Consider the following 14,240-nt stretch of genomic DNA (forward strand, 5'->3'; position numbering starts at 1 on the left):
TGCTATATGCAGTCCCGGATGGTGCATAAAATGTACTCGTATGCCAACAAAATTAAAGCCCATCTTTGAATTTTTGCAGAGGCTATCGGTGGGATTGCCTTATCTTCACCAAAAAACCTAACAGCGGTTTGTGATCTGACACTATGGTGAAGTGTCGACCGTGCAAATATTGGTGGAACTTCTTTACTCCAAATATGGTAGACAAGCCCTCTTTTTCAATTTGTGAGTAATCTTTCTCAGCTGCAGGAAGGTTTCTGAATACATATCCTACTGGCTTTTCAGATTTGATTCCTATTTTTTGTTTTTGTGTTTGCCACAGGGTTTTATTTCATCCTTCATTCTGATTTCACAGTCGGCCAAATTTTTCTCTGGTGAAATCTTAACTTGGTCCAGTTCAGGGATTGAGCTATCCTTTTGCATCTTGGAAAGTTCCATGCATCTTGGAAAGTTCCATTTCTCCTTCTAATGCCTCTTTTGTCTCCATCAACTGATTCTTCAGTTTGTATCTTTTGGCTTCCTCTTAGAACATTGAACGCTGTTGGTTTTTTTCTTCCAGCTGTTTCTTCAGTAGGTTCAGAGTGGCACTGCATTTGTTTCACTCCCAATCATGATTTACTAGGAAACCAGCTCTGACTTGAGGAATCTTCGATTCCTGTGAAGGTCCCTCAGTTCTTCTGCTTCATTCCTAAACACACCATCATATTCCCTCGTCAACTCTGGAATTCCTCCTGCCCTGATCTGAAAAATTTCTGACCAGTTTAGTTTGATTCCCTTCAAGCAATCATGGCCCAGATGGGTAGGTCATTCTCCTGTTACAATTATTGGCAGCTCAGCTGTCTGGTGCCTGTATGATACAGGTAGAGAGATGATGTCTTTCACCTATATTGCTTCTCTTGTATATGTTTATAACTGAGCAACCGGTTTCTCCAAACTCCATGGCTGGATTCCTTCTCTGAGGTATTTAAAGATGTGTTCTCCCACTACTGTGGTCAACGCTCCTGTGTCAGCCTCCATGAGCAGAGGTTTTCCATTTACTTGAAGGGTAGCAGTGTTTGGTTCAGTTTTCCTGGCCTTCAGATTGTGTAGGGAATAAACATCAGCCTCAGTAACTTCTGGCATATGTGGCAGTAGTGGCATTCTGCCTCTTTAAATCTACAGACTTCAGCTGCATGATTTCCCCCATAACTGTAACACTTTAACTTCTGGGTTACTGGTGAGCTGCTTCCAGTATTTCTTTTTATTTTTCTAGCTGTAGAGACCGTGTCCCGCTTCGCGGTCGCCTCCTTGGTCTTCGCACCATGCCCGGCGGCAGGTTCCCGCCCTAGCTGCAGAACGGCGCCATGTTGCACACTCTGCAAAGCCTGCACGTCCCTCTCAGCACTCTCCATTGCTAGCGCTATCTCCATGGCGCGCTTCAGGTCTATCTCAACTTCTGCAAGCAAACGGCGCTGAATGGCATCGTCATTTATGCTGCAAATTAAACAATCTCACAACATGCCGTTTAAAGTATCACTGAAGTCACAGTGCTCCATTAACTGTTTTAACTTCACAATGTACGTTGCGAACGACTCACCGGGGGCCCTTACTCGAGAGTTAAACTTGAATCTTTGCATGATCACCGAGGATTTAGGCTGAAAATGTCCTTTCGCGCGGTTGACTAGCTCATTGAAGGATCTGGAATTTGGCGCTTTCGGAGCCATCAGGCTACCGATTAGGTTATAGATTTTTCTCCCGCAGACACTTAGGAGAATTGCCTTCTGTTTCTCCCCTGCCATTATTTGGTTAGCTGCAAAGAAGGAACCTAATTGCTCAATGTATTGACTCCAGTCCTCGACGGATGGGTGGTACCGGTCAATTCTGCCAAAGAGAGGCATTGCTGGTGAGCATACTTCTTTTCTTCCCTTAAAAATCGCAATACTCACGATCGTGAAATGAGGTGCTGTGTCAGCACTAGTTACTCTTGTCGCCAATTGTAATAAATTTGGAATGCAGGGCTGCTTTCTTGTAAGAAACAGCAAACTTTATTTACAGACTCCAGATGAGGCTACATGCTTGATCCAAGACCCGGGCTTAAAAGCTGTGCCCCTAAAATTTCCCGCACTTGGGACTGATTCATCTGTACATTCACATGATCGCCATAACAGTGAAAAATGGTTTAACTTACAATTACTGCACCAAGGCAGTAAAGGATATATTAGAAGGGATGAATGAACGTTCAATCTGAGAGAAGTCATTTTAAGGAGGGTCTTAAAGGAGAAGAAGGAATTGGAAAAGGGGTAGCATTTAGGAAGGGCCCTACACAGCTAATAGCATGGTCACCAAAAATGGAGCAAAGAGTGGGGAGAAATGCATAATGCCATGGTCAGAGAAATGGAAAGTTTGTTGGGTGGGGTGTAGTTGATTTGGAGGAGGTTATAGAGATAACTAAGTGCAAGGTTACAAATTGATTTTAAAAAGGAGAATGAGAATTTTACATTGGAGTCTGAGGGACCAGGAGAGTCAGTGATAGCTGTAGCTTCTTAATGCACAATGTTATGGTTCATCCATCTAGGGTACCAGATTGCTGATCAGTCTGAAGCCTGCATGGAGGCAGCAGTGAATCAGTAACCTTGTGTCATGTAAGCAGTGAACATCTATTTAAATGCTCAATGTGTGCCGAGAGATACCTCATGGAGAAATGTTTTGAAATATATAATATTGAAGGGAATAGGAAAGTTTGTAATTGCTGCACCATGTAGTATTTTTCAACCAAACACTGTTGATTTCCCTGTTCTATGCTAAATAAGTTGTCGGTTGATAATGGGCATAATTTGCATACTTGAGACAAAAAGAAGAACATGTTACATTGAAGAAAACTAGACTCTAGTGGCAAGGGCTCACTGTTCAATCTCTGGGTCTTCCTTATGTTGATCTAGATGCTGGGCAGGTAAAGGTATGCTCTGATTCAAAATGAATAGAAAATCCTCTTGGAAGTGATTGGTGATATTAAACCTGAATGGACTATCAAGTGTAAAACTCAAACACGAGATGATATGGAATATTTGGTTGATTGTCTTGTGGAATGGGGAATAAAATCCTTACAGGTAAAGTGGAACACTGCATGAAGTATGAAGCATTTAAGAGGTACGTGTGTTTCTCTCGATACAGCTGGCTGTCAATTTGAAAATCCATTATTGGCATTGAAAAATACAGTTGATTGTTCCATCTGAGCAAGAGGAGATTGTCAGTCTAAGTCACAGAGGAAAGATGTAGCTTTATGAATCAATTTTTAAAAAATGAGTAGGAAATCCTTCACTTTTTTTAAAGCAGCAGTGCAAATAACACACAAGAACAAAGGAATTAGGAGCCGGAAGGGGTAGGCTATTCAGCCTCTCGAGCCTGCTTTGCCATTTGATAAAATCATGGCTGATCTGATTGTGGCCTCAACTCCACTTTCCTGTCAGCCCCCAATAATCCTTGACTCTCTCCCTCGTCAGTCAAAAATCTAACTCAGCCTTGAATATATTTAATAACCCAGTCTCTATTGCTTTCTGGGGAAGGGAATTCCACAGACTATATTGAGAAAAATTCTCCTCATCCCCATCTTAAAAAGGAGACCCCTTATTCTTAAACTGTATGTCCTTGTTCTAAATCCCCCCCACAAGAGAAACCATCCTCACAGCATCCACCTTGTCTAGTCCCCTCAGGACCTTATATATTTTAATAAGATCACCTCAGTAAGACAGCTGAATGTAGTTTAGACTTTTGTATTCAACACGCGATAGGTTACAAACACTTATGTCATTGGAGTTACATAGGCATTTTGTTATAAGCAAAGGACTCTATAATGCAACTGATCATTATAGACCATGAATAATCAAATTGGTTCATTCCTTAAATCCATACTGTTTTTAATACAAGCACAACAATAACGTATCAATACGCTTCTACTGCAAGCCCATTTTAATCAAAATATACCATGGTTGCACATAAACTCTTGAAATTATAATAAAGAAGAACCTATCGGAACAAAAGCAAAATACTGCAGGTGCTAGAAATCTGTAATACAGGCAAAGAATTCTGGAAACGCACTGCACGTCAGGCAGGTTTTAAGCAAGTACAGAGGCAGAGGAAGAAGTGGGGAATAAAGGAAAGGAAATGTCTGTGATAGGGTAGAAGACAGGAGGGACAAGAACATAGGAACAAGAGTCGAATATTTAGCTCATTGAGCCTGATCCTCAATTCAATTAGATCATGGCTGATTTGTGAGCTATATCATGTCTGAACAGCATATACCTGTCTTTGTGCCATGTCTCATAATACCTTTGGTTAATACAAATCTAGCAAATTCAATTTAAAATTTACAATTCATCCATCAATTGATGGCCAGCTCACTGGAATTCAGTTCCCTCTCCAAATTAAGTTGCCCGCCAGTGAGAAATTGGAATGTTCACTTATAAGTTCACTTTTTAAGTGGCATGCACCTGGCGAGCTTGACTTCTTCCATGATTAACGGTGAGTTGATGCTGCATTGTCGTCTTTGAGGTGCACCTGTAAATGCCAGCCTATACTTGAGACCAGTGCAAGTTGCGTGGAGGGTGACTAAGGAAGGGAGGAAGGGTTAGCGGGGAAGGGTGGAGCAGTAGCCAGGCGAAGGTGCAGACTGTCTGGGTGCCCTTTAAATATGGTGCCCAGACCTTTGACCTCATGGGGTAATGGCAGGGATGGGACTTCCTGCCTGCCCCTGCCCGCCACTGAATTTAGATTCCAGAGGGGAAGATTCTGGCCTCGGTCTCTCAGGAAATTAAAGGATAGGGGAGCAAGCAGGAAAGTGATGTTGAGGGAGATCAGCCGTCATCATATTGAATGGCAGAGCAGGCTTGAGCTGCTGAAGGGTCTACTCCTACTCATTTCTTTTGTTCACATGTTCAAATCCCTCCATGGCTTCACCCTTGCCTATCTTTGTAAACTCCTCAGACCCAATAACCCTCTGAGGTCTCTGCTTTTCTTCAACTACGACTTTCTGTGCTTTCTTCACTCCCTTCACCCCACCATTGAAGGCTGTACCTTAGCTGTCTAGGTTCTAAACTCTAGAATTCCATCCCTTTACCTCTCCACCACTCCACCTCGCTCCACCTTTATGATATTCCACAAAAACCTACCTCTTTGACAAAGCTTTTGGTCATCTGTCCTAATATCTCGTTTCTTGTTTCGTTGTCAACTTTAGTCTAACTACACTCCTGATAAGCGTATTGGAACATTTTTACTGTGTTAAAAGCACCATATAAAAGCAAGTTCTTGCTGTTCAGATTTTAAAGCAGGAAGTGCTTTTGATAGCAGTTATATTACTTGTTAATAGCAATTACCCACATATACCAAACAGAAAATGAAGAAATATCAATAAACTAATGATAATTGAAACAAGTAAGCATACCTCAGAATGAGAACAGGTACAGAAGTACATCTTTGAGCATTATTTTCTGTAATTCAGAAAAATTATAACTGCAATCCTGACACAAATGCTCAGCTTTCAAAGTCAGGCAAGTTATTCAGTTTACTTTTTTAGGCAGCATTTGTGAGTAGAAATTTACAAAAGTCTTCAAATTGATTCAGGAACTGCCACGAGATGCTGCTGAAAGTTATTTCAAATGTGTGAAATAAATGTCTGCAGCTCTGCAGCTCTTGTCAATGAAATTGCCAGTCACATCCACCAAACAAAAATCCTGCTATGCACTAACCTTCACAGTAGCTCACTAATTATATTCTTAGAGAATGTTCACAGTTTACTGATAGTGCAAAGGGTTCTGTGAGTATCACAAAACTGTAGTTAAACTGACCATTGAGAAATTCCTTTGTACAGTACACCATGTGCAGATTGTGGCTGGGACTTTTCAGTCCTGCCCATACCGGGTGGAATAGTGGGCAGGACGGGAAAATATTGCAGGAGCAAAAAAGTCAGTTTACCGTCGGTGTGAAAGGTTTGTGATCAAACGCTGCAGACTTCAATGGCGGAGCGCGTTTCCCATTGTGTCGGGAACGCCATTTAAATACATTAGAATATCATGAATGTTTATCTTCAAGACAGCTCACCGGGTCCCCCCTAAGGCCACACCAGCGTCCAATTAGACCGACATGATTCATGATTGGATATAAGTGCCATTCACTTGGCCAAATGCTCTTCATTCGTGACTTTGAGGAATAGTCACCTACGTTACATTACACGGCTTGGGTGGGTGAATCACAGCTGGTGGGGAGAATGCCGCTTTTCCCGCCCGCCACTGCACTTTGCCTGCGGAGGGGAAATCCTGCCCTGTGACTTAATTGTGTCTAACATTGAGTGGGATTTTCCGCTCCCGCCAGTGGTGGGAATCGTAGCGTGTGGGTCTCTAAATTTGGCATTATTGAAAAAGTCTGTTTCCCTCCAATGGAAAATTAATTTGGAATTTTGTTCCCCCGACTTTGATGGCGGGTTAAAGGCAGGTTGAGTTTCCCACTGATCTATGTCAGGAACCACATTCATTTATTTGCATTTCACGAATGCTCATTGAAAGACTTACTCGCTGGAATTACGTTTCCTTTCTAAATTAAGTGCCCCGCCAGTGGATAATTAGAACAGTCTGTTTCACGACTGTATATAAGTGGCACGCACCTGGAGAGCTTCACTTCATCCATGACTTGGAGGTCAGCAGATGCTGCTTTATTCTTCCTTTAAGAGTGTAGCTGTGAAATATCAGGTGTCTGTAGCATAAGCTGCTCCAAGGTTGGACATGGGAGGAAAGACCAGCGGGAAGTGGGGGAGACAGAGACAGGACTGGGATGGGGGAGCACGAGAGGAGAGGGGAGAGACAGAGGCAGGAACAGGGGTGGGGTGGGGGTTAAACACAAGAAGGGAAGGGTAAGATGGAGACAAGAATAGGGGGTAGTCAAAGAACAGAGTGGAGTAGTGGAAGATGGTTCTCGGGCACCGTCCATGGGAGAGACAGAATCTGTCCTGGGGCTGAGACCACGCTGTCAGGGGCACGTAGAAGAGACTGTCCTGAAGCTGTCCGGGCCATGTTAGAGGGCTCTGCATGACACGCATGTCATGGTCCTGGTCTTGGGCAGCGGAAGGCCTCTTCGTGCAGTGACGGTCATGTACAGCATGGTGTGCAGGGGCATGGTCAGTCACCTAAGGCATTTGGTTTTGTGGGTTTGAGTCATTGTATTGTGAGGCAGAGGGCACAGTAATGTTCAGGGTAGGCATCTGGATCCTGTATGCTGGTAGTTGAAGAGTCATGGTGGGAGAGGGGGGTATTGAATGTTCTCATGGGGGCTCCGGAAAAGTCAGGGTGCATGTGGCCTCGAGAAGGGGAAGAGTCAGGTTGACAAACGGCATGGAAACTTCAAATTAAAGGGTTCAGAGGGAGAGCAGGAATAGCCACATGAATAATGATGGGGTCAAGGGTAACAGAGGGAAGCTGGATAATGACAGGAGGAATGGGAATTAGGAGGTCCTGAGTATGGAGGAGGATGGAAGGAACTTATTGGGTGATAGGGGGAGCTGGTCTCATGCACGGCAGTCAGCAGCACCAATTTCACATTCACCTAAGAATGACACAGTTTGGAAAACAAGCTAGAAAACATAGCTCAGGTAGGGGTTTCAGGGCATGTGGGAGGAGTTGAGCTAAAACATTCTGGGCCAATTAAATGTGCACCCTATGAATTTCCTGCTGAAACTATGGAGAGTATGGCTTAGCTGAGTGCTGGACTCAAGGGTCGAATGCACAATGAAACAGCTTGGCTTCTTTACTAATGTTGCACATTTAGCTGAGATTCCATTAAGTCTAGGTGCTGTGGTGCCGTTGGTCTTAACTAGCATCTGATCCTTACAGAGGCATATGAGAATGAATGTAAGGTCAAACAATCATGGGCCACGGCTGCTGCACAGAAGCAGCATGAGCCCTTCATGTCTCTATGCTCCCAGTAAACTCATCAAGGCATTCAAGGCACCGTGCTTGCAGTCATGACCTAAATGCAAGGATTGGGTATTGATAGTTAATGTCAAGGCCACTGAAGGACATCTGCCAGAAGCCTGACTGGGTTATAGGATGTGAGTCTTTTGACCCTAATTAAGACCCTCGCTGTGAATATGTAGTCATATCTCAGGGGGATGCTCAATCATCAGTTGTCCCCCAGGATGATATCATCCTGCAAGGGGTGGCCTGGGGATGTCATATACAGACTGAGGGCAAGTCAAAGGTTAGAGACTGGATTCCTGATTGTACATTGAGGGAGGCCATTCAAGAGGAACTACCATTGATTGCTCAATTACATCCATTCACAGATATAAGCAGAAGTGGAGAATGCAGACCGCAGACAACACTGCCTTGTTGATAGCTTTGATTGGAATGAGGAGAAGTAGGGCCCACTGCCAATTGGCACAGCTCAGGGAAGACCATCGCCCTGAGGATCAAGAGCCATCAGGGCCCTAGGAAGCCCCAGATGCTGCTGAGGAAATCCACAAAGACATTTAATGCAACCAAGAGTCAACAGAAGACGGAGCTCATACTTGGAGATGAGCGGAAGACAGCATCACAGGCACCTTCGCTTGTCTAGGGATGCGGTAGCTCATATTTGCCACATTCTCCATGAGGAACTCACACCACATAAACTTTGACGGCATCCAATGCTGGTTGCTCTGAAGGTTACTGCCGCACTAAACCTTTTTGCTGTGGATCCTTCCAAGCCTCCACTGGGGACCTTTGTGGAATCTCACAATCAGCAACACACAAATGCATAAGGGAGGTGACAGCATATTTGTCAGACCAGACAGCTACAGACATAAGAGTTAAGAAAAAGCAAACAAAATTACAAAAAATGGCACAAATAGGAAAAATACAAAGAATAGCAACGGATGACGAAACAGATTTTAAGAGCAACAAAAAGGGAGTATGAAAAGAACTTGCAAGAGTCATCAAACTCAACACTAAATCTTTACAACTGTGTTAGGAAAGTGGGGGTGATCAGGAGTAATGTTGTCCCCTTAAAACTGATAACAATGATATTGTTGATGAAAATAAGGAAATGGTGAGCATGCTTAATATTTACTTTGCGCCAGTGCTAACGGTAGAGGAAGAGGTCAGCATGCCAGATATCTCAATGAAACTAATATTGAATCAGTGTCAGAGACTCATCAAAATTAATGTTTCAAAATAACAGTAATGAAGAAAATACTGGCACTAAAGAGTGACAAATCCCCAGGGCTAGATGATTTATATCCCAGAATTTTAAAGGAAGTAGGTGAGAACATTTCAGATGCCCAAACTCTAATCTTCCAAAGTTCTCTCGATTCAGAAACCATTTCTTTAGATTGGAAATTTGCACAGGTCACTCTGTTAAAATTTCAGCTGGTCAGAGAGAGCCAGCATGGGTTTGGAAAGGGTAGGTCATTCCTGACTGACTTGATTGAATTTTTTATCGAGTGGCTGATGTAGTGGACAGCAGAATGCCGGAGGATGTTATTTGTATGGACTACCAGAAGGAATTTGATAAAGCCCCACATAAAACACTGTTAACTAAAGTTGAAGCTCATGGAATTGAATTGAGATTATTAACCCAGTTAGGAAATTGGCTGAGCGGCAGGAGATAGGAAATAGGGATAATGGATGGTACTCTAATTGGCAGAATATGACTAGTGGTGACCCTGAAGGATCAGTGTTGGGGCCTCAACTATTCATGGTGCTTATGAATGACTTAGATGATGGGACAGAAAATTACATTTTTGAATAGGTGACATTGTTACCAGTGTAGGTAGAGTGTAACTTTGCAAAGAGGTATTGATACCTTATATGGTGATTTGGTCAAGTTTTCTAGACATTAAAGGGAACAATAGGGAAACTATTTTTGCTAGGCAAGGAGCCTCAGACTAGGAGGACATAGTATAAAAATTAGAGTGAAATTGAGAAGCAATTCTAAACACATAGGGTGGTTGAAATGTGGAGTTCTATTCCACAAATAGCAATGCTAGATCAAATTTTAACTTTAAATTTGAAATTGATAGATTTTTGTTAACCAAAGGTATTAAGGAATATGGGGCAAAAGGAGTTAATATGGAGTTAAATTGCAGATCAACCATGATTTCATTGAATGGGAGAACAGGCTCGAGGGACTAAATGGCCTACTTCTGTTCCTATGTTCCTATAATAAACATGCTCATTACATTTTCACATTTCCAGTGCAGGACTGTAGCCTGGAAATCAACTACATAATACAATAATACCAAATGACAGCCCGCCTAATGCTGCAGTTCTCTCCTTCATTTGACCTTTCCAACACTTTGGGACAGTGCAGGAGGGATCGATAGAAGATAAAATATGATTTATTTCCCACGGGCTAGGCTGTGACCTGGTAGCCAATGTTGTCAAAGTCAGTTGTGACCAGCCATCCAGGAGGATTATAATTCTTATCCCATAAGCTTTTGCAATCTATTCTGGTCATACTACGTGTGGCAAATTAATGAGTTTAAAATAAGATAAATTTAAATATGTATAGAAATGAAAAAGCTGGGTTTAATGTATTCCTTTGCGATTTAATTCTGTGGTAGCTGGACGTTATTAGCACTGATTAGTCTAATCTTGTGGGATGTAGATTCAGAATATTTATACTTCCAAGATTCCCTTTAAGCCAATTTTATAAGCAATTAATCTGAGTATAATGTGTTCTGGTTGAAAAGTTAAATGTATTTAATAGAAACCATCATATGTTAATATTAATATTCATTCTCAGGCTTTGCAACAGTTTAAGCCAATGCCATTCTATTTTTGTCCCTTGCAGGTTAGTCTGATGAAATTGGGTTAACACCCTATATTTTTATCAGTAGGATCTGAGTTTGAATCCATTGCAAGCTAATGCGGAGGAAGTTTTCCCCATCTGCCATTAGTAAGGCCTCCATTTGAGATGAGTGTGGGATGTTCCTAATGGTTGTGAGTCTGTAGCACTAACTGCCTACAGTTGAATACAAATTAGAAGCTCCTCCACAGGGTACTTCACCAGAGCTGTAAAAAGCACTGCTGCTTCACCTCTGGGCAGTTGAGACAAAGAGCAGGAGCTTTACTCTGTATCTGATAGTGCTGCATCTGATCCAGGAGTGTTTTAAGCTGCAACTTGGTGCCCAAATCCTCGATTACTAGTAGAGACAATTGTCTCCTTAATAATAATAAAAAACGTCATTACACTCCCACTACTGCCAGAAAAAAAACAGTGGTTGTAACTGGTAGTGGATAATTCTTTTTGCTATTGACCTGCTGATACAAAGGCAATCCTAATACATCTTTTAGCATGGTACTTATATGCAGGTTATTTGCACGTATCATTTCTTTACATGTTTATGCAACAAAAAATATGACACGCAGTGGCATTTGGCAATAGTTTCTGTGGGCAGAATTTTGCCCTTGGCAGGGGAGGGGGGGTGTGGTCAGGAAGCTGCCTGCCGCCCACAATTGGCACCGCACCATAATTTTACACGGGCGGGCCAATTAAGGCCCGCCTGTGTGGAACGTGAGCTGCAGCGCTGTGCGGGCGGGGGGAGGAGTGCAAGCGGGCCTAGAGCGAACTTCACGCATGTGCACGAAAGAGCGCTTCAATCTCCTTGAGGCACGGAGCAGCCTCAGGGAGATGAAGCGCTGTTTAAAGAAACTAGCACACAAAATAAAAATATAATAAAACATGACCCCTCATGTGACTCTGTCACATGAGCAAGGACATGTTTTTAATTGAAGTGTTAAATTTTTATTTTATTTTTATTTTTATTTTCGCCTGCCCGCCAATCGTTAGGTTGAACGGCAGTGAAAAATTCAGGACAATTGTTTACTTAATGGCCTTAAATAGGCCTTTTAATTGTTGGCGGGCATGCTGCCAACTCCGGCACGCACCCGCTGACCTAACTATCGCGAGAGTGCATGTTGATATCAACAGGCTCGACCAACGTCAATGCGCTTTATTTCACACTCGGGCGTGTCGGGTGTACAGCCAGCGAAAAATCCTGCCCTATGACTCATGTCATTAAGGCTTGATCAGTGTTTGAGAGTTGGGGGGTGAAGTAATATATGCTATCGGTATGTGGAATGTCTATTGAGAACTTATTTCAATGTGATTAACCTTTCTCAGATGCTGTAGGCAGAGTGAGGTTCCCAATGTATTGCGTATTCCTCGTATAAGACCTTCTGTTCATGATTGCAGTTTTCACTGCCCTCATTGCTGCTCATGCAGATATGGAGCCCATTTCCAAGTGTCTGGCATTCCACAGGCCCTGTACAAACTATTTTAGCATGGATTTTATTCGACCTATTTGATTCCCTGTGTAAAGATTCTGCAAATTTTCCTCTTTGCACTCAGAGTTTAGAAATTGGTCTCTGGGTTTCACCCACGTATTTTTAGGATGCAAAGTATAACCGGTGGATAATTGGTGCAGGCATTGGGCCCTCCGCTAAAATCTTCAAGTCTATTTCTGAGGCCTCCTGGGTGTCTGCTAGAAACAGGTGGTAGGCCCTTTGAAGAGGTTTATTAGCACCTAACACTTGTTGAAGGAGCCTCCAGAAAAATTGTTACTGATGAATGGGATGGGTGTCAGACTGGCGAATTACAGGTAAGTTGTATTTCACTTTGCTATAAAATAATCGTCCTATGGAGCCAGAGGAGCAAGAGTGCTTCCCCCGACTCAACAGTCCTCACAACCACTCGCTAAATTGCACTCTCTCACCTACCCAAAGGTTTCTGTGGCTGTGGCAGGCAGGTCAAAATCAAACTTTCTCATCAGGTGAGCAGCCAATGGATGTGCAACTGGCACCAGAAACGTCTCTCACATATGATGAGGCCAGAGGACCAATGCCTGGTAATCCTTGAGACCCTCATTTAGGCAACATCTAATCTGGATATGGGCCCAGATGAAAATCTTTCCTCAGAACACCTATCCTGGCATGAAATTCATGAGTAGAGTACTACCTGCCTAAAGCTGATAGTGGGAGGCCTGAGCCATTTTCAGATTCTTCCCTTTAATAAGGGTTTCTGTAATTTTATGCAGAATGATTGGGCTGGATTTTCCTTCTGGGGTCAGGAATTCAATTTCGGGAGAAATTCCAGGTCCTCGCTCTGCACTGCGCAGGAAGTAGATTCCTGATGCAATTTTTCAGTGCCAGCTCACTTAATGGCTAGAGGGCACAGCGATTGCCCTACAGCTGTCTATGTAGGTACGAGAGAGAGAGAAAGGTTGCCTCTACTGTGACATCCTCTGAACATATTGTAAAAATAGAAAGACAGAAGGAGGCCACAGCTGCCAGGCTATCTTTGTAGAGGGAGAAACGTTGTGGCTGTAGCCACCATGCAGCCATTGCTGTGGTGGCTGTGGGAGGAAGGGGTTAAAAAGCCCACTGGAGCTCTTGATACCTGGACTGTTGCTGGGAGGCTGCCTCCTCTCACTATGATTTGGCTAACCGCCTGCCGATTGGAAAATTTCACTTGCAGGACGTAGCCATTCCAATCCCGCTTCAAAAATAGCTCAGGGACGGAATCCTGACTTGAAAATATATCACCTTTCCCTCACTGTCATTGGGTCAAGATCCTGGAACTCCCTCCCTAACAGCACTGTGGGTGTACCTACACCACAAGGACACAGCGGTTCAAGAAAGCAGCTCACCACCACCTTCTCATGGGCTATTAGGAATGGGCAATAAAATGCTAGCCAAGCCAGCAATGCCCACGCCCCATGAAAGAATTAGAAAAAAGCAAATCGGCTTGCCAGCCAGAGGCGGGAAATTCTGGGCCCGCCTGCCTCCATTCCTCTCCCTACAGGCTTTGAAAATCCAGCACGATGCCACTGATCTGCAGATTGCTGGGTCACTCTTGTTATCATTTGTAAAAACAGAGTAATTTTAACAGGTTAATGCCTCCATTAAAATAGCAGAGAGACCAACATGTGAATGTGTAAAACATTCATCTGCTGTTAACATGTGTGATTTCTAGATGGAGGTTTTAAAATTTTCAAGCTAGAAAATCTTTTCAAAGAAAGAAAGACTTAGGATGGAATTTTCTGCTCCCATAGGCGTGGGTGTCATGGCGGGCGTGGGCGGACAATATGGCAAGAAGGCAACGTGAAACCAGTTTGCAATCATCTGCTCCGCCCATCAATGGTGGGCTGCGTTTCCCACCATCCAACATCCAACATCGGGAACTTAATTTTAATGTATTTGTATCTCATCATTGTGACATCACGTCAGAATCATCCCTCC

At 43.2% G+C, this 14,240-nt stretch overlaps 1 long non-coding RNA gene across 1 annotated transcript in view; it reads left to right on the forward strand.

The window, feature by feature from the left end:
* LOC144690121 (uncharacterized) overlaps positions 1–8,375 on the forward strand; it is a 193,073-nt gene extending 184,698 nt beyond the window's left edge. Inside the window, exon 3 of the long non-coding RNA XR_013578755.1 lies at positions 8,303–8,375. This is a non-coding gene — a long non-coding RNA (uncharacterized LOC144690121). The remainder of the gene's footprint in view (positions 1–8,302) is intronic.
* The last annotated feature ends 5,865 nt before the right edge of the window (positions 8,376–14,240 follow it).

This window comes from Cetorhinus maximus, chromosome 14 (genome assembly GCF_964194155.1).
Source record: "Cetorhinus maximus chromosome 14, sCetMax3.hap1.1, whole genome shotgun sequence".
NCBI classification, from domain to species: domain Eukaryota; kingdom Metazoa; phylum Chordata; class Chondrichthyes; order Lamniformes; family Cetorhinidae; genus Cetorhinus; species Cetorhinus maximus.